Below are 23,607 nucleotides of genomic sequence, written 5' to 3'. Positions count from 1 at the left end.
ATTAGTTTAGTAAATTCTTTAGTTTTGGTGTACTATTTGTGTGGTTGAGCTAGAGGGGGGGCTTCAAGACGATCCGGTCTAGTAGATATCTTTCAGGTGTAAGCTGAGTGCTTTGGTGTTATAGCTACGTCTTGATATTCTAAGTACACCTTCCGGTACACTTACCTTGTTACGACTTACCTCATCTTCAGCGTATTTATGGTATTAGTTATGTGGGATGTGGCTTTTGAGGAGGGTGACGGGCGGTATGTACGTGCCCCAGGGCCGGCTTAAAGTAGGCTCTATTGTCCCACTTTACTGCTAAATCCGCCTTCCAGAAGTGGTTTCACGCTTCTTTCCGTGTGCCCTATGAATGGGGAATGTAGCCCATTTCTTCCACTCCATAGGCTATACCTTGACCTGTCTTATTAGCGGGGTGCTATTGTGTCCACTGTTGTGCTCTCATTCGAGGTGGGCTGGCGACGGCGGTATGTAGGCTGTGTTGGCAAGGGGTGGTTGGGTTATTCGGGGATTATCGATTGTAGAACAGGCTCCTCTAGGTGGGTTTGGGGCACCGCCAAGTCCTTAGAGTTTTAAGCGTTTGTGCTCGTAGTTCTCTGGCGGATACTTCGGTAAAGTAAGTATCAAGATTTAGGGCCAGGCATAGTGGGGTGTCTAATCCCAGTTTGGGCCCTGGCTTTCGTGGGTTTAAATCAGTCGTTAGTTCCTAAGATCATCTTAATGGTGTGTTTAGGTGCATCTTGGGCTTATGACAGCTCAGTTGCATTTTGATCTTAGTTAGCTAGGATAGGCATTTTACCACTCTTTACGCCGTGTCAATAGGACGGTTGATTTGGGTTTCTTGTATGACCGCGGTGGCTGGCACAAGATTTACCAACCCTTGAAGTTAGGCTGTTGCTATAACTAAGTCAAGTTTGCACTCATTGCTTAATGTTAATTACTGCTGAATACCCGTGGGGGCGTGGCTTAGCGAGGCGTCTTGGGCTACTACTTGGGTGTGCCTGATACCCGCTCCTCAAGGCCTGTATGGGGGTAGGTGGTCGAGGGCGTTTACACTGGGGCGCGGATACTTGCATGTATATATTTAGCAAAAACCAACCGTAAGGTTAGGACTAAGTCTTTTGTCCGCAGGCATGTTTTATGCCATCTTGGCAACTTCAGTGCCATGCTTTGTGTTAAGCTATGTGGACGGGGGTGTGGTTAGCTGATAGTTGAGTGGTGAGTGAGAGTGAAGTATATGAAATTATTGCTTGTGTTTACTATTTTTAGTACTGGAGTTTCTCTAATAAGTTTAAGTTATTTTGTATGTGTTTGTGTGTATATGTACATCGTTCCGATGATGTCATGGAAGGGATGATTAATGGAGTTTTAGAGGTAGTTTGCTGGGATTGGGCGATGAAGGTTTATGCTACATGGTGGTTAGCGAAAGTTTACTGGTTTAGTTTGTGAAGCGCAGGGGTTGCGCTTAATGATTTGTTGTTTTGTGCTATGTCCAACAAGCATTCATCCAATAGCCCCATTTAACCCGGAGGGTGGAGGTAACATTAACTGAATGTGGTCAAAGTGCATCAGTGTCAGGATGATTCCCCATATACGCCAACCGTCTCATCGAGGGACCCTTGAAATATAGGATAGGCCGTGAGGCAGGTGTGTCCAGGCTTAGATTGTGGGACCCCCGAGATCACTGGGAATAGCCACCTGTGAGGTAACCCCGGAAAAAATAAGAGGAACCAGAGGCGCCAAAAAGCTGGAACATGCCGCGATTACGCATTGAGAAGGTGAAAGTACTCACAGATGCCACTTTGAAGGGCAAGGAGGGGTGAGTGAACCCAATGGATGGCCCTGACCGAGGAACCAGAGGCGCAAAAATGTGAGGAGGGCGAGGGGTTTAGGGGGAACGTATGGGCCTGAAGCTAGTCATACCGGACATTATGTGCAACGGGTTGCTGATTTCACGTGAGGAGTACGATTAATAAATCCGTCTGATACGAACTGCATGAGATATGTGGTGGAGAGTTGTTGTTGGAGCATGTCCTGTGAGCATTCATTAAAATGGGGTCTTGTTATGCGCTTGAGTGGAGTTGTATTGGGTGTTGTGCGGTATGGTCCTAGAACATTCATGCCGGGTGGTTTGGTAGGAGTGTGTTTAAGGGTTTAATGGCCGTGTACATGTATGGGTTTAGCACCTGCTTATAAGATAGTCCGTATATAATGTATATTACTGGTACTATAGTATGTATGTATATGGGGTATATAAATTTATGCACGAATATGCATAACCAAATACCCCCGCCTCGGGGGAGGAGGGGGGGGGGGTTAAGCATAATGGCATAGATGGGGTAGAATTATTGGGGGCTTGCGGTTAGTTCCTGTAGTTGAGAACAATGGCGGCTTTTCGAGCCGCAGGCCTCGGGTAGTGTCCGGGCAGGAATAATGACTTATTTTATGTTTTTTTTAGGGATTTGCTTTGCGGTGGGTGTTTTGGGTGTGGCGTCGAATCCTTCGCCGTATTATGGGGTTGTTGGTTTGGTGTTAGCGTCTGTGGCGGGGTGCGGGTGGTTGCTGGGCCTTGGGGTTTCGTTCGTGGCTTTAGTGCTGTTTATGGTGTATTTGGGGGGTATGCTGGTGGTGTTTGTTTATTCAGTAGCTTTAGCAGCGGAGCCTTTCCCTGGGGCTTGGGGGGATTGACGGGTGATTGGATGTGCAGTAGCGTTTGTGGCAATTGTTTTTGGGGGGTTGGTGTTTGGGGGGTTTATGGGGGCTTGGAAGTTCGGGGTTTCTACTGTGAATAATGTTGGGGTGTTTGTTGTTCGGTCGGATTTTAGTGGAGTTTCCATGTTTTATTCACATGGGGCAGGGATGTTTTTAGTGGCGGGTTGGGGGCTGTTGTTGACTTTGTTTGTTGTATTGGAGCTTGTGCGGGGGTTGTCGCGGGGTGCTATTCGGGCGGTTTAGGGGTTAGGGTCAGAGAATAGTTTATTGAAAATGCCAGCTTTGGGAGCTGGAGATAAAGGTTTGAGTCCTTTTTTTCTGAGTTTGGGGTACTCTAAGAAGTGGTAAGTCTTCAATCTTTGGTTTACAAGACCAATGTTTTTATAAACTATTAGAGTATTTAGCAGTTGAGTATTTTGTTTTCTAGGGCGCTTGCGGCGGGGAGGAGAAATAGGAGGATAGTGAAGTAGGCGATTGAAGCGAGTTGGCCGATGATGATGAATGGGTGTTCGACGGGTTGGCTTCCTACTCATGTTAGGACGAGGAGGTCGGCGACTAGTACTCAGAATAGGAGCTGGGAGAGTGGTCGGAATGTTATTGCTCGTTGTTTTGATTTGTGCAGGAATGGGATTAGGAATAGGATCAGTACGGAGGTGGCCAGTGCTAATACGCCTCCTAGTTTATTTGGGATTGAACGTAGGATGGCGTAGGCGAATAGGAAGTATCATTCTGGCTTGATGTGTGGTGGGGTTACTAGCGGGTTTGCTGGGGTGAAGTTTTCTGGGTCTCCCAGGAGGTTAACCGCTCATGCTTCTTTCTTATGAGACGTTAGTAAACCAATTACATAGCCTTGTCAAGACTAAATCACAGGTAAAAATCCTGTACATCTCATGTGGCCAACCACTCCCAACTAGGATTCCAAGACGCCTCATCACCCATCATAGAAGAACTCGTTGAATTCCACGACCACGCCCTAATCGTTGCCCTAGCTATCTGCAGCCTAGTTCTCTACCTTTTAGCCCACATACTAACAGAAAAACTCTCGTCCAATGCTGTAGACGCCCAAGAAGTAGAGCTGATCTGGACAATCCTACCTGCTATCGTCCTGGTACTCCTCGCCCTCCCATCCCTACAAATCCTCTACATAATGGACGAAATCGACGAACCAGACCTCACCCTAAAAGCCATCGGCCACCAATGATACTGAAGCTACGAATACACAGACTTCAAAGACCTATCATTCGACTCCTACATAGTGCCCACCCCAGACTTACCCAACGGCCACTTCCGACTGCTAGAAGTTGACCACCGCGTAGTTATCCCAATAGAATCCCCCATCCGCGTAATCATTACTGCAGGAGACGTACTCCACTCCTGAGCAGTCCCAACGCTCGGAGTTAAAACAGACGCAATCCCAGGCCGACTAAACCAAACTTCATTCATTACCACCCGGCCTGGGATTTTTTACGGACAATGCTCAGAAATTTGCGGGGCTAATCACAGCTACATACCCATTGTAGTAGAATCAACCCCACTCCCACATTTCGAGGCCTGATCGTCCCTTCTATCATCATCCTAATCATTAAGAAGCTATGCAACAGCACTAGCCTTTTAAGCTAGCCAAAGAGGGACTTCCCCCTCCTTAATGATATGCCACAGCTTAACCCCGCACCATGATTTTCAATCATAATTATAACCTGATTAACCCTAGCACTCCTCATCCAACCAAAACTACTAGCCTTCACCACAACCAACCCCCCATCAAATAAGACCTCCCTCACTACCAAACCCACACCATGATCCTGACCATGAACCTAAGCTTCTTTGACCAATTTTCCAGCCCCAATCTATTCGGCATCCCCTTAATCCTACTATCCCTACTCTTCCCAGCCCTACTATTCCCGTCCCCAAACAACCGATGAATCAACAACCGCCTTTCTACTATCCAAACATGACTCCTTCACCTAATCACAAAACAACTAATAGTCCCACTCAACAAAAATGGCCACAAATGAGCCATAATATTTACATCCCTAATAATCATACTTCTTACAATCAACCTTCTAGGCCTCCTTCCATATACATTCACCCCAACCACCCAACTATCTATGAACATAGCCCTAGCCTTCCCACTATGGCTCGCCACACTACTAACAGGCCTACGAAACCAACCATCAGCCTCTTTAGCCCACCTATTACCCGAAGGTACCCCTACACCCCTAATCCCCGCACTAATCCTGATCGAAACAACCAGCCTACTAATCCGCCCCCTAGCCCTCGGAGTCCGCCTTACAGCCAACCTTACAGCAGGACACTTACTCATCCAACTCATCTCTACAGCCTCCATTGCATTAATACCCACCCTTCCTGCAGTATCCATCCTAACAATAATCATCCTACTACTCCTAACCATCCTAGAAGTAGCAGTAGCCATAATCCAGGCCTACGTCTTCGTGCTCCTTCTAAGCCTATACTTACAAGAAAACATCTAATGGCACACCAAGCACACTCATACCACATAGTTGACCCAAGCCCTTGACCAATCTTCGGGGCAGCCGCCGCCCTACTCACAACCTCAGGATTAATCATGTGATTCCACTACAACTCATCCATACTACTAACCCTAGGCCTCATCTCAATACTCCTAGTAATACTCCAATGATGACGAGACATTGTACGAGAAAGCACCTTCCAAGGCCATCACACTCCCACAGTCCAAAAAGGCCTACGATACGGCATAATCCTTTTCATCACATCCGAAGCATTCTTCTTCTTAGGGTTCTTCTGAGCGTTCTTCCACTCGAGCCTGGCCCCAACCCCAGAACTAGGAGGCCAATGACCCCCAACAGGAATTAAACCACTCAACCCGATAGAAGTCCCCCTACTAAACACAGCCATCCTACTAGCCTCAGGCGTTACCGTAACGTGAGCCCATCACAGCATCACAGAAGGAAACCGAAAACACGCCATCCACGCCCTAACCCTAACGATCCTCCTGGGATTCTACTTCACAGCCCTACAAGCAATAGAATACCACGAAGCCCCATTCTCAATCGCCGATAGCGTCTACGGATCTACCTTCTTCGTTGCCACTGGATTCCACGGACTCCACGTAATCATCGGATCCTCCTTCCTGACCGTCTGCCTCTTCCGACTGATCAAGTTCCACTTTACATCAGACCACCACTTCGGATTCGAGGCAGCAGCCTGATACTGACACTTCGTAGACGTCATCTGACTATTCCTCTACATAACCATCTACTGATGAGGATCTTGCTCTTCTAGTATATTAATTACAATTGACTTCCAATCTCTAGAATCTGGTATAAACCCAGAGGAGAGCAATGAACGCACTCATGTTCATATTCGCCCTATCATCAATCCTAAGCGCCGCCCTAACCGCATTAAACTTCTGACTCGCCCAAATAAACCCCGACTCAGAGAAACTCTCACCGTACGAATGTGGATTCGACCCACTTGGATCTGCTCGATTACCATTCTCAGTCCGATTCTTCCTCAGTAGCCATCCTGTTCGTCCTATTCGACCTAGAAATCGCCCTCCTACTCCCCCTGCCATGAGCCGTCCAACTCCAATCCCCCCTAATGACCCTCACCTGAACTGTAGTGATCCTCCTTCTCCTAACACTCGGACTGGCCTACGAGTGAATTCAAGGGGGCCTAGAATGAGCAGAATAACAGAAAGTTAGTCTAACCAAAAAGATAGCTGGTTTCGACCCAGCAGATTACAGCCAACCCTGTAACTTTCTTATGTCGCCCCTACATTTAAGCTTCTACTCAGCCTTCATTTTCAGCGGACTAGGACTAGCCTTCCACCGAACCCACCTAGTATCCGCCCTACTATGCCTTGAAAGCATAATATTATCGATATTCGTAGGCCTATCAATATGATCCATCGAAAACCAAGTCTCCTCATTCACCATGGTACCAATTCTCATGCTAACCTTCTCAGCGTGTGAGGCGGGCACAGGCCTGGCCATCCTAGTAGCCTCCACCCGCACACATGGCTCCGACCATCTACACAACCTAAACCTCCTGCAATGCTAAAAATCATCCTACCCACAATCATACTTCTTCCAACAGCCCTGCTGTCTCCACCAAAATTTCTATGGACTAACACCACCTTATACAGCCTCCTAATCGCTGCCCTAAGCCTACAGTGATTAATCCCAACCTACTACCCCTACAAATTTTTATCCAACTGAACAGGAATTGACCAAATCTCATCCCCCCTCCTAGTACTATCCTGCTGACTACTCCCACTCATAATCATAGCAAGCCAAAACCACCTGCAACAAGAACCCCTACAACGCAAACGAATCTTTATCTCAACCTTAGTCGCAGTCCAGCCATTCATCCTACTAGCCTTTTCCACCACAGAACTAGCACTATTTTACATCTCATTTGAAGCAACCCTCATTCCCACCCTAATCTTAATCACCCGATGGGGGAACCAACCAGAACGCCTAAGCGCTGGCATCTACCTGCTATTCTACACGCCAGTAAGCTCTCTACCCCTGCTAATCACAATCATACACCTATACGTGAAAATTGGCACCCTGCACCTGCCAACCCTACAACTAACCCACCCAACCCTATCCACCTCATGGACAGGAATACTATCAGGTCTAGCACTGCTCATAGCATTCATAGTAAAAGCCCCACTATACGGCCTACACCTCTGACTGCCAAAAGCCCACGTAGAAGCACCCATCGCAGGCTCAATACTCCTCGCCGCCCTACTACTAAAGCTAGGAGGATACGGAATTATACGAGTCACTCTATTTATGGGCCCACTGTCCAACCTCCTGCACTACCCCTTCCTAACCCTGGCCCTATGAGGCGCCCTAATGACTAGCTCAATCTGCCTACGACAGACAGACCTAAAATCACTAATCGCTTATTCATCCGTTAGCCACATAGGCCTAGTTATCGCCGCAGGAATAATCCAAACCCACTGATCATTCTCAGGGGCAATGATCCTAATAATTTCCCATGGACTAACTTCCTCCATACTATTCTGCCTAGCCAACACAAACTATGAACGTACGCACAGCCGAATTCTACTACTCACACGAGGCCTACAACCTCTCCTACCACTCATAGCTACTTGATGATTGCTGGCCAATCTAACAAACATAGCCTTACCCCCAACAACAAACCTCATAGCAGAGCTAACCATTATAATCACCTTATTCAACTGATCTGCCTTCACGATCATCCTAACAGGAATCGCAACCCTACTAACCGCCTCCTACACCTTATTCATACTACTAATGACCCAACGAGGCTCAATCCCCTCCCACATCACATCTATGCAAAACTCAACCACGCGAGAACACCTGCTCATAACACTCCACATTATCCCAATATTCCTCCTAATCCTCAAACCCGAACTGATCTCCGGAATCCCCTCATGCAAGTATAGTTTAAACCAAACATTAGACTGTGATTCTAAGAATAGAAGTTCAAACCTTCTTACCTGCCGAGGGGAGGGTTTAACCAACAAGAGCTGCTAACTCTTACATCTGAGCCTAAAACCTCAGCCCCCTTACTTTTAAAGGATAACAGCAATCCACTGGTCTTAGGAACCACCCATCTTGGTGCAAATCCAAGTAAAAGGAGTGAACCCCACACTACTAATCAACTCCCTCACACTACTCACGCTGACAATCCTCCTAACCCCAATCATCCTGCCATTTCTATTTAAAAACTTTAAAAACACCCCACAAGCCACCACCCGCGCTGTTAAAACCGCATTCCTAATTAGCCTAGCCCCTACAACCGCATTCATCTACTCGGGAGTAGAATCTGTCACCTGCCACTGGGAGTGAAAATTCATTATAAACTTTAAAATCCCCCTGAGCCTAAAAATAGACCAATACTCAATAACATTTCTTCCAATCGCCCTATTTGTAACATGATCAATCCTACAATTCGCCATATGATACATGGCCTCAGAGCCATACGTAACAAAATTTTTCACCTACCTACTGACATTCCTAGTCGCCATACTCCTCCTAACAACCGCAAACAACATATTCCTCCTATTCGTAGGCTGGGAAGGAGTACGAATCATGTCCTTCCTTCTCATCGGCTGATGACAAGGCCGAGCAGATGCCAACACCGCCGCCCTACGAGCCGTAATCTACAACCGAATCGGAGACATCGGACTGATCCTGAGCATAGCATGACTAGCTTCAACATTCAACACCTGAGAGATCCAACAAGCCGTACACCCCCACCAAACCCCAATCCTCCCCCTCATAGGATTAATCCTCGCAGCCGCAGGAAAATCCGCCCAATTTGGACTCCACCCATGACTGCCCGCAGCAATAGAAGGCCCCACCCCAGTATCAGCCCTACTGCACTCCAGTACCATAGTAGTAGCCGGAATCTTCCTGCTCATCCGCATGCACCCCCTGCTAGCCACCAACCAGACAGCCCTAACTGCCTGCCTATGCCTAGGTGCTCTATCAACCCTATTCGCTGCCACATGCGCCCTAACCCAAAATGACATCAAAAAAATCATTGCTTTCTCAACATCCAGCCAAGTAGGACTAATAATAGTCACTATCGGACTAAACCTCCCACAACTAGCCTTCCTACACATCTCAACCCATGCCTTCTTTAAAGCCATACTATTCCTATGCTCAGGGTCTATCATCCACAACCTAAACGGAGAACAAGATATCCGAAAGATAGGAGGCCTACAGAAAATACTCCCAGTCACTACTTCCTGCCTAACCATCGGAAACCTGGCGCTGATAGGAACCCCATTCCTAGCCGGATTCTACTCAAAAGACCTCATCATCGAAAGCTTAAACACATCATACCTAAATACTTGAGCCCTACTCCTAACCCTTATAGCCACAGCATTCACCGCAACCTACAGCATCCGCATAACCATCCTAGTCCAAGCTGGACAAACCCGAATCCCCCCAATAGTATCAATAAACGAAAACAACCCACTAATCACCGCCCCCCTAACCCGACTCGCCCTAGGCAGCATTACAGCAGGAATAATCATTACCTCTTTCATCACACCAACCAAAACCCCCCCAATAACCATACCCCTTATCACCAAAACCGCTGCCATCCTCATAACAATCCTAGGAATCATCCTAGGCCCCTCATGTACAGGGCCACACCCCTCTAACGGCGCAAGCTTACATAGAAACATTATTAACAGACCTAGACAGATACAAAAACCCCTACAAGACCACGTATTAACTAACCCTGTTAACCCGACTCAGGAGCGCCTATAAGAGCGATTAAAATCTGTGAAAGGAACTCGGCAAATTAATAAGGCCCGACTGTTTACCAAAAAAATAGCCTTCAGCAAATTAAACAAGTATTGAAGGTGATGCCTGCCCGGTGACTTAGGTTTAACGGCCGCGGTATCCTAACCGTGCAAAGATAGCGCAATCAATTGTCCCATAAATCGAGACTTGTATGAATGGCTAAACGAGGTCTTAACTGTCTCTCACAGATAATCAGTGAAATTGATCTCCCCGTGCAAAAGCGGGGATGTGAACATAAGACGAGAAGACCCTGTGGAACTTAAAAATCAACGACCACCGCGAATCCTCAATCAACCCCACTGGGGCCACTACCATCGCAGAGCCTGGTCGATATTTTTCGGTTGGGGCGACCTTGGAGGAGAACAAATCCTCCAAAAACAAGACCATACCTCTTTACCTAGAGCTACCCCTCAAAGTGCTAACAGTGACCAGACCCAATATAATTGATTAATGGACCAAGCTACCCCAGGGATAACAGCGCAATCCCCCTCAAGAGCCCATATCGACAGGGGGGTTTACGACCTCGATGTTGGATCAGGACATCCTAATGGTGCAGCCGCTATTAAGGGTTCGTTTGTTCAACGATTAACAGTCCTACGTGATCTGAGTTCAGACCGGAGCAATCCAGGTCGGTTTCTATCTATGACACACTCTCCCCAGTACGAAAGGACCGGGAAAGTGGGGCCAATACCACAAGCACGCCCCCCCCCGCTCTAAGCAGTGAAACCAACTAAACCGTGAAGAGGGCCTTCCCCCACCACTTTCAATCCTAGAAAAGGACCAGCTAGAGTGGCAGAGCCCGGCAAGTGCAGAAGGCTTAAGCCCTTTCCCCAGAGGTTCAAATCCTCTCCCTAGCTTCACCCATGATTCAAATAACAACACTAAGCTGCCTCGTTATATCCCTCCTATACATCATCCCAATCCTGATTGCCGTAGCCTTCCTAACCCTAGTAGAACGGAAAATCCTAAGCTACATACAATCCCGCAAAGGCCCTAACGTTGTCGGACCTTTTGGCCTACTTCAACCATTTGCGGACGGACTGAAACTATTTACCAAAGAGCCCATCCGACCCTCTACCTCTTCCCCACTTCTATTCATTCTGATACCAATACTAGCCCTTGTCCTAGCCCTCACCACTTGAGCACCACTACCACTCCCATTTCCCCTAGCAGATCTAAACCTCGGAGTTCTCTTCCTAATAGCCATGTCAAGCCTAGCCGTCTACTCAGTCCTATGATCAGGCTGAGCCTCGAACTCAAAATACGCACTAATCGGAGCCCTACGGGCAGTAGCACAGACCATTTCATACGAAGTGACACTGGCCATAATCCTGCTATCAATAATCATACTAAGCGGAAGCTACACACTCAGCTCCTTTGCCATCGCACAGGAGCCTCTATACTTCATTTTCTCCTCATGACCCCTAGCAATAATATGATACGTATCCACCCTAGCAGAGACAAACCGAGCTCCTTTTGACCTCACAGAGGGTGAATCTGAGCTAGTCTCAGGGTTTAACGTTGAATACGCCGCAGGACCCTTCGCCTTATTCTTCCTAGCTGAATATGCGAACATTATGCTAATAAATACACTTACAGCCATCATATTCCTAAACCCAAGCGCCCTAGGGCCACCCACAGAACTATTCCCCGTCATCCTAGCCACAAAAGTCCTCCTACTATCTTCTGGTTTCTTATGGGTCCGAGCTTCATACCCACGATTCCGATATGACCAACTAATGCACCTACTATGAAAAAACTTCCTACCCCTCACACTAGCTCTGTGCCTCTGACACATCAGCATACCTATCTGCTATGCAGGCCTACCTCCTTACATAAGGAAATGTGCCTGAACTACAAAGGGTCACTATGATAAAGTGAACATAGAGGTATAACAGCCCTCTCATTTCCTGTTGACCTTAGAAAAGTAGGAATTGAACCCACACAAGAGAAATCAAAATTCTCCATACTTCCCTTATATTATTTTCTAGTAGAGTCAGCTAATCAAGCTATCGGGCCCATACCCCGAAAATGATGGTTTAACCCCCTCCTCTACTAATGAACCCTTACGCGACCCCAATCATAACCTTCAGCCTCATCTTGGGCACCACAATCACAATTTCCAGCAACCACTGAGTTCTGGCCTGGACAGGACTGGAGATCAACGCACTAGCCATCATTCCCCTAATTGCCAAATCCCACCACCCACGAGCAGTAGAAGCCGCAACGAAATACTTCCTAACCCAAGCAGCTGCTTCCGCCCTGGTCCTATTCTCTAGCATAACCAATGCCTGAGTCACCGGCCAATGAGACATCACACAAATAAACCACCCAACCTCCTGTCTACTACTGACAGCAGCAATCGCTATTAAACTGGGCCTAGTGCCATTTCACTTCTGATTCCCAGAAGTACTACAAGGATCGCCACTAATAACAGCCCTGCTACTCTCGACCCTCATAAAATTCCCCCCACTAACCCTGCTCCTACTAACATCCAAATCCCTCGACCCAGCTCTACTCACCGCCATGGCCCTAGCCTCAACAGCACTAGGAGGCTGAATAGGACTGAACCAAACACAAACACGCAAAATCCTAGCCTTCTCGTCCATCTCCCACTTAGGCTGAATCGCCATCATCCTAGTTTACAGCCCCAAATTGGCCTTACTTACCTTCTACCTATACACAATCATAACATCAGCCGTATTCCTAGCCCTTAACAAAATCAAAGCCCTTAACCTATCCATGATCACAACCTCATGAACAAAAACCCCAGTGCTAAACGCCACCCTAATACTAGTACTTTTATCCCTAGCAGGCCTCCCCCCATTAACAGGCTTTATACCAAAGTGACTTATCATCCAAGAACTAACTAAACAGGAAATAACACCAGCAGCCATGGCAATTGCCATGCTATCACTGCTCAGCCTCTTCTTCTACCTACGCCTCGCATACCACTCAACAATTACCCTTCCCCCCAACTCCTCTAACCACATAAAACAATGATACACTAGCAAAGCCCCAAGCACACCTACTGCGGTCCTTGCCTCACTATCAATCCTCTTACTTCCCCTGTCCCCAATAATACATGCCATTGTCTAGAAACTTAGGATAACACCCCAAACCGAAGGCCTTCAAAGCCTTAAATAAGAGTTAAACCCTCTTAGTTTCTGCACATTAAGACTTACAGAATATTAACCTGTATCTTCTGAATGCAAGTCAGACGCTTTAATTAAGCTAAAGCCTCCCTAGACAGATGGGCTTCGATCCCACAAAACTCTAGTTAACAGCTAAATGCCTAAACCAATTGGCTTCTGCCTACAAAGACCCTGACGCACCCTAGTGCGCATCGATGAGCTTGCAACTCAACATGAATTTCACTACAGAGCCGATAAGAAGAGGAATTAAACCTCTGTAAAAAGGACTACAGCCTAACGCTTCAACACTCAGCCATCTTACCCGTCACCTTCATCAACCGATGACTATTTTCCACTAACCATAAGGATATTGGCACCCTGTACCTCATCTTCGGGGCATGAGCAGGAATAGTCGGCACCGCACTCAGCCTATTAATCCGCGCAGAACTAGGACAACCAGGAACTCTCCTAGGCGACGACCAAATTTACAATGTAATCGTTACCGCTCACGCCTTTGTAATAAGCTTCTTTATAGTCATACCCATCATGATCGGAGGATTCGGCAACTGATTAGTCCCCCTCATAATCGGTGCCCCCGACATAGCATTCCCGCGAATAAACAACATAAGCTTTTGACTCCTCCCCCCATCATTCCTCCTCCTGCTAGCCTCATCCACTGTAGAAGCTGGCGCCGGCACAGGCTGAACTGTCTACCCTCCCCTAGCAGGTGACCTTGCCCACGCCGGAGCTTCAGTAGACCTGGCTATCTTCTCACTCCACTTAGCCGGTATCTCCTCCATCCTTGGGGCCATCAACTTTATCACCACAGCCATCAACATAAAACCCCCCGCACTCTCACAATACCAAACCCCACTATTTGTCTGATCCGTACTAATTACCGCCATCCTACTCCTTCTATCACTCCCCGTACTCGCCGCTGGTATTACAATATTACTAACTGATCGAAACCTAAACACCACATTCTTCGACCCCGCTGGAGGAGGAGACCCAATCCTGTACCAACACCTATTCTGATTCTTCGGACACCCAGAAGTCTATATTCTGATCCTACCGGGGTTCGGAATCATCTCACACGTAGTCACGTACTACTCAGGCAAAAAGGAGCCCTTCGGCTACATGGGAATAGTCTGAGCCATACTATCCATCGGCTTCCTAGGATTCATCGTCTGAGCTCACCACATGTTTACAGTAGGAATAGACGTTGATACCCGAGCCTACTTTACATCAGCCACTATAATCATTGCCATCCCTACCGGAATCAAAGTATTTAGCTGACTAGCCACCCTGCACGGAGGAACAATCAAATGAGACCCCCCCAATACTATGAGCTCTAGGATTTATCTTCCTATTTACCATCGGAGGATTAACAGGAATCGTTCTTGCAAACTCTTCCCTAGACATCGCCCTGCACGACACGTACTACGTAGTTGCCCACTTCCACTACGTCCTATCCATAGGCGCCGTCTTTGCCATTCTAGCAGGATTTACTCACTGATTCCCACTACTCACTGGGTTTACCCTACACCAAACATGAGCAAAAGCCCACTTCGGGGTAATATTTACAGGAGTAAACCTAACGTTCTTCCCCCAGCACTTCCTAGGCCTAGCAGGAATACCCCGACGATACTCGGACTATCCCGACGCCTACACACTATGAAACACCATTTCCTCCATCGGCTCCCTAATCTCAATAGTAGCCGTAATCATACTAATATTCATCATCTGAGAAGCCTTTCCGGCCAAACGAAAAGTCCTACAACCAGAACTAACTACCACAAACGTTGAATGAATCCACGGCTGCCCTCCCCCATACCATACTTTCGAGGAACCGGCCTTCGTCCAAGTACAAGAAAGGAAGGAATCGAACCCTCACATGCTGGTTTCAAGCCAACTGCATTAACCGCTCATGCTTCTTTCTTATGAGACGTTAGTAAACCAATTACATAGCCTTGTCAAGACTAAATCACAGGTAAAAATCCTGTACATCTCATGTGGCCAACCACTCCCAACTAGGATTCCAAGACGCCTCATCACCCATCATAGAAGAACTCGTTGAATTCCACGACCACGCCCTAATCGTTGCCCTAGCTATCTGCAGCCTAGTTCTCTACCTTTTAGCCCACATACTAACAGAAAAACTCTCGTCCAATGCTGTAGACGCCCAAGAAGTAGAGCTGATCTGGACAATCCTACCTGCTATCGTCCTGGTACTCCTCGCCCTCCCATCCCTACAAATCCTCTACATAATGGACAAAATCGATGAACCAGACCTCACCCTAAAAGCCATCGGCCACCAATGATACTGAAGCTACGAATACACAGACTTCAAAGACCTATCATTCGACTCCTACATAGTGCCCACCCCAGACTTACCCAACGGCCACTTCCGACTGCTAGAAGTTGACCACCGCGTAGTTATCCCAATAGAATCCCCCATCCGCGTGATCATTACTGCAGGAGACGTACTCCACTCCTGAGCAGTCCCAACGCTCGGAGTTAAAACAGACGCAATCCCAGGCCGACTAAACCAAACTTCATTCATTACCACCCGGCCTGGGATTTTTTACGGACAATGCTCAGAAATTTGCGGGGCTAATCACAGCTACATACCCATTGTAGTAGAATCAACCCCACTCCCACATTTCGAGGCCTGATCGTCCCTTCTATCATCATCCTAATCATTAAGAAGCTATGCAACAGCACTAGCCTTTTAAGCTAGCCAAAGAGGGACTTCCCCCTCCTTAATGATATGCCACAGCTTAACCCCGCACCATGATTTTCAATCATAATTATAACCTGATTAACCCTAGCACTCCTCATCCAACCAAAACTACTAGCCTTCACCACAACCAACCCCCCATCAAATAAGACCTCCCTCACTACCAAACCCACACCATGATCCTGACCATGAACCTAAGCTTCTTTGACCAATTTTCCAGCCCCAATCTATTCGGCATCCCCTTAATCCTACTATCCCTACTCTTCCCAGCCCTACTATTCCCGTCCCCAAACAACCGATGAATCAACAACCGCCTTTCTACTATCCAAACATGACTCCTTCACCTAATCACAAAACAACTAATAGTCCCACTCAACAAAAATGGCCACAAATGAGCCATAATATTTACATCCCTAATAATCATACTTCTTACAATCAACCTTCTAGGCCTCCTTCCATATACATTCACCCCAACCACCCAACTATCTATGAACATAGCCCTAGCCTTCCCACTATGGCTCGCCACACTACTAACAGGCCTACGAAACCAACCATCAGCCTCTTTAGCCCACCTATTACCCGAAGGTACCCCTACACCCCTAATCCCCGCACTAATCCTGATCGAAACAACCAGCCTACTAATCCGCCCCCTAGCCCTCGGAGTCCGCCTTACAGCCAACCTTACAGCAGGACACTTACTCATCCAACTCATCTCTACAGCCTCCATTGCATTAATACCCACCCTTCCTGCAGTATCCATCCTAACAATAATCATCCTACTACTCCTAACCATCCTAGAAGTAGCAGTAGCCATAATCCAGGCCTACGTCTTCGTGCTCCTTCTAAGCCTATACTTACAAGAAAACATCTAATGGCACACCAAGCACACTCATACCACATAGTTGACCCAAGCCCTTGACCAATCTTCGGGGCAGCCGCCGCCCTACTCACAACCTCAGGATTAATCATGTGATTCCACTACAACTCATCCATACTACTAACCCTAGGCCTCATCTCAATACTCCTAGTAATACTCCAATGATGACGAGACATTGTACGAGAAAGCACCTTCCAAGGCCATCACACTCCCACAGTCCAAAAAGGCCTACGATACGGCATAATCCTTTTCATCACATCCGAAGCATTCTTCTTCTTAGGGTTCTTCTGAGCGTTCTTCCACTCGAGCCTGGCCCCAACCCCAGAACTAGGAGGCCAATGACCCCCAACAGGAATTAAACCACTCAACCCGATAGAAGTCCCCCTACTAAACACAGCCATCCTACTAGCCTCAGGCGTTACCGTAACGTGAGCCCATCACAGCATCACAGAAGGAAACCGAAAACACGCCATCCACGCCCTAACCCTAACGATCCTCCTGGGATTCTACTTCACAGCCCTACAAGCAATAGAATACCACGAAGCCCCATTCTCAATCGCCGATAGCGTCTACGGATCTACCTTCTTCGTTGCCACTGGATTCCACGGACTCCACGTAATCATCGGATCCTCCTTCCTGACCGTCTGCCTCTTCCGACTGATCAAGTTCCACTTTACATCAGACCACCACTTCGGATTCGAGGCAGCAGCCTGATACTGACACTTCGTAGACGTCATCTGACTATTCCTCTACATAACCATCTACTGATGAGGATCTTGCTCTTCTAGTATATTAATTACAATTGACTTCCAATCTCTAGAATCTGGTATAAACCCAGAGGAGAGCAATGAACGCACTCATGTTCATATTCGCCCTATCATCAATCCTAAGCGCCGCCCTAACCGCATTAAACTTCTGACTCGCCCAAATAAACCCCGACTCAGAGAAACTCTCACCGTACGAATGTGGATTCGACCCACTTGGATCTGCTCGATTACCATTCTCAGTCCGATTCTTCCTCAGTAGCCATCCTGTTCGTCCTATTCGACCTAGAAATCGCCCTCCTACTCCCCCTGCCATGAGCCGTCCAACTCCAATCCCCCCTAATGACCCTCACCTGAACTGTAGTGATCCTCCTTCTCCTAACACTCGGACTGGCCTACGAGTGAATTCAAGGGGGCCTAGAATGAGCAGAATAACAGAAAGTTAGTCTAACCAAAAAGATAGCTGGTTTCGACCCAGCAGATTACAGCCAACCCTGTAACTTTTTTATGTCGCCCCTACATTTAAGCTTCTACTCAGCCTTCATTTTCAGCGGACTAGGACTAGCCTTCCACCGAACCCACCTAGTATCCGCCCTACTACGCCTTGAAAGCATAATATTATCGATATTCGTAGGCCTATCAATATGATCCATCGAAAACCAAGTCTCCTCATTCACCATGGTACCAATTCTCATGCTAACCTTCTCAGCGTGTGAGGCGGGCACAGGCCTGGCCATCCTAGTAGCCTCCACCCGCACACATGGCTCCGACCATCTACACAACCTAAACCTCCTGCAATGCTAAAAATCATCCTACCCACAATCATACTTCTTCCAACAGCCCTGCTGTCTCCACCAAAATTTCTATGGACTAACACCACCTTATACAGCCTCCTAATCGCTGCCCTAAGCCTACAGCGATTAATCCCAACCTACTACCCCTACAAATTTTTATCCAACTGAACAGGAATTGACCAAATCTCATCCCCCCTCCTAGTACTATCCTGCTGACTACTCCCACTCATAATCATAGCAAGCCAAAACCACCTGCAACAAGAACCCCTACAACGCAAACGAATCTTTATCTCAACCTTAGTCGCAGTCCAGCCATTCATCCTACTAGCCTTTTCCACCACAGAACTAGCACTATTTTACATCTCATTTGAAGCAACCCTCATTCCCACCCTAATCTTAATCACCCGATGGGGGAACCAACCAGAACGCCTAAGCGCTGGCATCTACCTGCTATTCTACACGCTAGTAAGCTCTCTACCCCTGCTAATCACAATCATACACCTATACGTGAAAATTGGCACCCTGCACCTGCCAACCCTACAACTAACCCACCCAACCCTATCCACCTCATGGACAGGAATACTATCAGGTCTAGCACTGCTCATAGCATTCATAGTAAAAGCCCCACTATACGGCCTACACCTCTGACTGCCAAAAGCCCACGTAGAAGCACCCATCGCAGGCTCAATACTCCTCGCCGCCCTACTACTAAAGCTAGGAGGATACGGAATTATACGAGTCACTCTATTTATGGGCCCACTGTCCAACCTCCTGCACTACCCCTTCCTAACCCTGGCCCTATGAGGCGCCCTAATGACTAGCTCAATCTGCCTACGACAGACAGACCTAAAATCACTAATCGCTTATTCATCCGTTAGCCACATAGGCCTAGTTATCGCCGCAGGAATAATCCAAACCCACTGATCATTCTCAGGGGCAATGATCCTAATAATTTCCCATGGACTAACTTCCTCCATACTATTCTGCCTAGCCAACACAAACTATGAACGTACGCACAGCCGAATTCTACTACTCACACGAGGCCTACAACCTCTCCTACCACTCATAGCTACCTGATGATTGCTGGCCAATCTAACAAACATAGCCTTACCCCCAACAACAAACCTCATAGCAGAGCTAACCATTATAATCACCTTATTCAACTGATCTGCCTTCACGATCATCCTAACAGGAATCGCAACCCTACTAACCGCCTCCTACACCTTATTCATACTACTAATGACCCAACAAGGCTCAATCCCCTCCCACATCACATCTATGCAAAACTCAACCACGCGAGAACACCTGCTCATAACACTCCACATTATCCCAATATTCCTCCTAATCCTCAAACCCGAACTGATCTCCGGAATCCCCTCATGCAAGTATAGTTTAAACCAAACATTAGACTGTGATTCTAAGAATAGAAGTTCAAACCTTCTTACCTGCCGAGGGGAGGGTTTAACCAACAAGAGCTGCTAACTCTTACATCTGAGCCTAAAACCTCAGCCCCCTTACTTTTAAAGGATAACAGCAATCCACTGGTCTTAGGAACCACCCATCTTGGTGCAAATCCAAGTAAAAGGAGTGAACCCCACACTACTAATCAACTCCCTCACACTACTCACGCTGACAATCCTCCTAACCCCAATCATCCTGCCATTTCTATTTAAAAACTTTAAAAACACCCCACAAGCCACCACCCGCGCTGTTAAAACCGCATTCCTAATTAGCCTAGCCCCTACAACCGCATTCATCTACTCGGGAGTAGAATCTGTCACCTGCCACTGGGAGTGAAAATTCATTATAAACTTTAAAATCCCCCTGAGCCTAAAAATAGACCAATACTCAATAACATTTCTTCCAATCGCCCTATTTGTAACATGATCAATCCTACAATTCGCCATATGATACATGGCCTCAGAGCCATACGTAACAAAATTTTTCACCTACCTACTGACATTCCTAGTCGCCATACTCCTCCTAACAACCGCAAACAACATATTCCTCCTATTCGTAGGCTGGGAAGGAGTACGAATCATGTCCTTCCTTCTCATCGGCTGATGACAAGGCCGAGCAGATGCCAACACCGCCGCCCTACGAGCCGTAATCTACAACCGAATCGGAGACGTCGGACTGATCCTGAGCATAGCATGACTAGCTTCAACATTCAACACCTGAGAGATCCAACAAGCCGTACACCCCCACCAAACCCCAATCCTCCCCCTCATAGGATTAATCCTCGCAGCCGCAGGAAAATCCGCCCAATTTGGACTCCACCCATGACTGCCCGCAGCAATAGAAGGCCCCACCCCAGTATCAGCCCTACTGCACTCCAGTACCATAGTAGTAGCCGGAATCTTCCTGCTCATCCGCATGCACCCCCTGCTAGCCACCAACCAGACAGCCCTAACTGCCTGCCTATGCCTAGGTGCTCTATCAACCCTATTCGCTGCCACATGCGCCCTAACCCAAAATGACATCAAAAAAATCATTGCTTTCTCAACATCCAGCCAAGTAGGACTAATAATAGTCACTATCGGACTAAACCTCCCACAACTAGCCTTCCTACACATCTCAACCCATGCCTTCTTTAAAGCCATACTATTCCTATGCTCAGGGTCTATCATCCACAACCTAAACGGAGAACAAGATATCCGAAAGATAGGAGGCCTACAGAAAATACTCCCAGTCACTACTTCCTGCCTAACCATCGGAAACCTGGCGCTGATAGGAACCCCATTCCTAGCCGGATTCTACTCAAAAGACCTCATCATCGAAAGCTTAAACACATCATACCTAAATACTTGAGCCCTACTCCTAACCCTTATAGCCACAGCATTCACCGCAACCTACAGCATCCGCATAACCATCCTAGTCCAAGCTGGACAAACCCGAATCCCCCCAATAGTATCAATAAACGAAAACAACCCACTAATCACCGCCCCCCTAACCCGACTCGCCCTAGGCAGCATTACAGCAGGAATAATCATTACCTCTTTCATCACACCAACCAAAACCCCCCCAATAACCATACCCCTTATCACCAAAACCGCTGCCATCCTCATAACAATCCTAGGAATCATCCTAGCCCTAGAACTATCGAACATAACACACACCCTCACTCACCCCAAACCAAACCCCCTCATAAACTTCTCCTCTGCATTAGGGTACTTCAACCCCCTAGTACACCGATTCTTCTCCAAAAACCTACTAGAAAAGGGACAAAACATTGCCCTACACTTGATCGACCTCTCCTGACTCAAAAAAATAGGGCCAGAGGGCCTTGCTGAACTACAAGTAGCCGCAAGCAAAGCCGCAACCTCAATACACACAGGGCTAATTAAGGCCTACCTAGGATCCTTCGCCCTCTCCATCCTGGTAATAATCCTAATAACACACAGACTCACTAATGGCCCCTAACATCCGCAAATCCCATCCCCTACTAAAAATAATCAACAACTCCCTAATCGACCTACCCGCCCCCTCCAACATCTCTGCCTGATGAAACTTCGGCTCCCTTCTAGCCATCTGCTTAGCCACACAAATCCTAACAGGCCTGCTACTAGCCATACACTACACCGCAGACACTTCACTCGCCTTCTCCTCAGTAGCTCACACATGCCGAGACGTCCAGTACGGATGGCTCATCCGCAACCTCCACGCCAACGGTGCTTCGCTCTTCTTTATCTGCATCTACTTACACATCGGACGAGGCCTCTACTACGGCTCCTACCTATACAAAGAAACCTGAAACACAGGAGTAATCCTCCTACTCACCCTAATAGCAACTGCCTTCGTAGGGTATGTCCTACCATGAGGACAAATGTCATTCTGAGGGGCCACCGTAATCACCAACCTATTCTCAGCCATCCCGTACATTGGGCAAACTCTAGTAGAATGAGCCTGAGGAGGATTCTCAGTAGACAATCCAACCTTAACCCGATTCTTCGCCATCCACTTCCTACTGCCCTTCCTAATTGCAGGAATCACCCTAGTCCACCTAACCTTCCTACACGAATCAGGCTCAAATAACCCACTAGGAATCGTATCAGACTGCGACAAAATCCCATTCCACCCATACTTCTCCATTAAAGACAGCTTAGGGCTTAGCCTAATAATCACCCCTCTAATAGCACTAGCCCTATTTTCACCAAACCTCCTGGTTCTTGGAATCCTAGTTGGGAGTGGTTGGCCACATGAGATGTACAGGATTTTTACCTGTGATTTAGTCTTGACAAGGCTATGTAATTGGTTTACTAACGTCTCATAAGAAAGAAGCATGAGCGGTTAATGCAGTTGGCTTGAAACCCATCCCCAGTGGTGCAAGTGCACTCTCTGCACTCACTGCACTGCATCCCCAGTGGTGCCAGTGCAATCTCTGGACTCACTGCACTGCATCCCCAGTGGTGCCAGTGCACTCTCTGGACTCACTGAAGTGCATCCCCATTGGTGCCATTGCACTCTCTGCACTCACTGCACTGCATCCCCAGTGGTGCCAGTGCACTCACTGGACTGACTACACTACATCCCCAGTGGTGCCAGTGCGCTCTCCGGAGTCACAGCACTGCATCCCCAGTGGTGCCAGAGCACTCACTGGACACACTGTACTGCATCACAGGTGGTGCCAGTGCACTCTCTGCACTCACTGCACAGCATCCCCAGTGGTGCCAGTGCATTCACTGGACTCTCTGGACTGCATCACCAGTGGTGCCAGTGCACTCTCTGGACTCACTGCAGTGCATCCCCAGTGGTGCCAGTGAACTCTCTGGACTCACTGCAGTGCATCCCCAGTGGTGCCAGTGCAGTCTCTGGACTCACTGCACTGCATCCCCAGTGGTGCCAGAGCACTCTCTGGACTCACTGCACCGCATCCCCAGTGGTGTCAGTGCAATCTCTGGACTCACTGTACTGCATCCCCAGTGGTGCCAGTGCACTCTCAAGACTCACTGCAGTGCATCCCCAGTGGTGCCAGTGCACTCTCTGGACTCCCTGCAGTGCATACCCAGTGGCGCCAGTGCAATCTCTGGACTCACTGCACTGCATCCCCAGTGGTGACAGTGCACTCTCTGGACTCACTGCACTGCATCCCCAGTGGTGCCAGAGCACTCTCTGGACTCACTGCACCGCATCCCCAGTGGTGTCAGTGCAATCTCTGGACTCACTGGACTGCATCACCAGTGGTGCCAGTGCACTCTCTGGACTCACTGAAGTGCATCCCCAGTGGTGCCAGTGCACTCTCTGGACTCACTGCAGTGCATCCC

General features: G+C 47.9%; 1 long non-coding RNA gene across 1 annotated transcript in view; it reads left to right on the top strand.

The window, feature by feature from the left end:
- The first annotated feature begins 3,174 nt into the window (after positions 1-3,174).
- LOC308186311 overlaps positions 3,175-23,607 on the top strand; it is a 299,930-nt gene continuing 279,497 nt past the window's right edge. Inside the window, exon 1 of the long non-coding RNA XR_013944011.1 lies at positions 3,175-3,365. This is a non-coding gene — a long non-coding RNA (uncharacterized lncRNA). The remainder of the gene's footprint in view (positions 3,366-23,607) is intronic.

Source organism: Anser brachyrhynchus (assembly GCF_964034855.1).
Source record: "Anser brachyrhynchus genome assembly, contig: SCAFFOLD_85, whole genome shotgun sequence".
NCBI lineage: Eukaryota > Metazoa > Chordata > Aves > Anseriformes > Anatidae > Anser > Anser brachyrhynchus.
Note: the sequence above shows the minus strand (reverse complement) of the source record. Positions and strands in the feature narration are given on the sequence as shown.